The sequence below is a fragment of the Gopherus evgoodei genome, unplaced genomic scaffold, assembly GCF_007399415.2.
Source record: "Gopherus evgoodei ecotype Sinaloan lineage unplaced genomic scaffold, rGopEvg1_v1.p scaffold_163_arrow_ctg1, whole genome shotgun sequence".
Lineage (NCBI taxonomy): Eukaryota > Metazoa > Chordata > Testudines > Testudinidae > Gopherus > Gopherus evgoodei.
In genome coordinates this window covers 8545-11392 of record NW_022059826.1, presented here as the reverse complement: position 1 = coordinate 11392, position 2848 = coordinate 8545, and positions in this window count along the sequence as shown.

Below are 2848 nucleotides of genomic sequence, written 5' to 3'. Positions count from 1 at the left end.
GTCTAATCTGCCACATAGACAGTGCTATGTTGGGCGGAGAGCTTCTCCCTCCAACATAGTTACTGCTTCTTGAGGAGTCAAGTATCAGGGGATAGCCGTGTTAGTCTTTATCCTTAAGAACAACAAGGAGTCTGGTGGCACCTTAAAGACTAACAGATTTATTTGGGCATAAACTTTTGTGGGTAAAAAACCACTTCTTCAGATGCAACCTGAAGATGAACCCAGATCCATCTGAAGAAGTGTTTTTTTACCCACGAAAGCTTATGCCCTAATAAATCTGTTAGTCTTTAAGGTGCCACCGGACTCCTTGTTGTTCTCAAGGAGGTAAATTAACTAAACCAATAGGAGAGCTCTCTCCCATCACCTTTGAGTCTTCATTAAAGCGCTACTACGGTGCAGCTGCATCAGTGATGCAGCATTTTAAGCGTAGACGTTTCCTGAGTATAGCACTCACAACCTATTTGACGTTTGTTCCCTGCATCTTAATAATCTGCCCTGAGACTAGTATATTTGCTTGTGAGCCACTCCAGACAGCATGACAATTCCTGGATGTTTGCAGTGCTTGGGAGCCAGCTCCCTGGCCTATTCTGTAGTGCGTCAATCTCCAGCCTTCTGGAAATTCAGGGATGGAACTCTCTCTTAGCCCATCCTGCAGGATTTTCTATGAGAAGAAGCAATCAGGCTCAAAACTTGGCTCATGTGTCCAGTTTTTGCTCAAAGGAAACATATATTAAACTGAAAATAAAGCTTTTAATTGAAACTCGAATAGACTTTTACCTCTGGCATAAGTAAAGGGTAAAGACTAGGATCAATGGTAAGAGAGAGGAAGGGCCACTAGATTACGTAGATGCTCTTACAAATGCAGGAGATGGTCCTTTGCCAGAGAATGTATTGGCTATTAAACTATATGCTGGGTCTTAATCCATACTTATGGAGAGAGATACAGAAAATGGCACTTATTTTTCCTTGAAAGGAAGGGACCTCATAATGTTGGCCTTAGTGATGTTTTATATGTTTTTTTTTTGGCGGGGTGGGAGAGATGCATAAAATCTATCTCCGAAAACTCTTCATACGGTCAAGACAGAACACTAACACATTTCTTAGGAAACAGTCAGCAAAAAATGAAGAATATAGAACAAAGCCCATCTCAACAGAAGAGAACGGATTATGTGAAAAAAGCTAGGAAGAAAGCACCTTTACAATGAGCAGCATTGACCTGTTCAGGAGACACAGGCAGTTAAGTGGTTTTTAAGCAAAGAAAAGCTAGGCAGGTGTGGGTCGCATGACCAGATATATCCAAGTGAAGCAGCCAAAGTAAAGAAATCACAAAGCCAAAATAGGGACATTTTTTGGTCTTTCATGGCCAGATTGTGCCCCATTGATCTGTAAGCAGAGGGTGCTTTGTGCCTGTGGTCTGCCTCTCACTTCAGGGTAAGAAGAACCAACTTTATCTCCCATGCTGGACCTGCAGAAGGCTCTTCTGCAGGCCCAGGGATCCACATGTTGGCAAGAGACTAGCTGGAGTGGAGCATTCTTCCCTGGCAACTTGAGGGGATTCTGCCAGACAGTCAACACATCCATAGGCTATATTAAGTTCCCAGTGGCACCCCTTCTGCACAGGAGAGACTTCTGCAGGAAGGGAGCTCTCTGTGCAGCTTGAGTTGGGGAAGGAGATGGAGAGGAACCTTCCAAGAGTCACTTCATTGGTATCATGCTACCAAGGGTCTATGATCTGATGCAGAGTCACAGGACCTCCTCACAGACAAAGAGGTGTCCTGAATGGATACCTGGAAATCCATGTAAATAGGAGCCAAGTGTCCTCTTTCTCCCAAAGAGGAAATCCTTGTCTTAACAGAAAAATTTGAAGGAAACATCCCAAGAGATATATCACTGTTAACTTCCTTCTTCTGCTTTTTTACCTGTGGAAGTGCATTGTCTGGACCTCAGCTAATTATGTGTGTATTGTGCAGTGGTATGGGGAGGGAGGAGAGGGAATGACATTATGCTGCTACTCAGTGGAGTGTGATCATCCATCCAGTAACACTTACCAAACCTCTAGAGCATTAAGTGAATTAACCCATCCCGTCAAACCTGGGAGAACTTTCATCTTAAACAGTCACAATGAGAGGCATATAGGCCCCCAAAGGTATTTATTGCCCGATTTCCATTGATTTCAATAGGAATTAGGCACCTGAATACTTTTGAGGACCTGGACCATAATTCATATTATTTTCTGGGTAGATGAATCTGTTAATTTAGGCAAGATCTCTGGTTTCCTTTTTAAACACTTAAGGAAATGTTATGGCACAAACCCACACTTTTGGCTGTAATCCATCCATTTATTGTTCTGTTTTTTTAAGGGGGAAAAAGAAAAACTGTGCTCTGATGAATCCCAGAAGTTGAGCCACTTGCAGCAGGGTTTAACATAAATATTTTGGGAATGCTTAGATCACAGAAATGTCAGTTCACTTCATTTTTTAACAGTGCAGTGGGCTTATTATTTTCAGGCAAATTACTGCACAAGGCTGGAAAACTTACACTTCAATGTCTCATCCCTAGTTGGGGTTCATCAGTGCAGGCTTTCCCTAACCTGTTCTGAGGCAGATACAACATGATTTTTACCTGCTGTTTTAGACTAGGTCTGAGGTGATAGTTTTGCCTGTCCACTTTGAGACATCACTAGTTGTCACTGCTCAGACAGAGAAGAAAGTTTATAGCTTTAGTGAGTCCCTCTGCAGGAAAGAAATGGTCACTTTAACTAGTCTATATATTAGAGATGGGCCAAAACTGCTGCTTTAAATCAACCTCCTTTTAATTTTGAGAGGGAAGTACAGATTCAAGTTCTCAG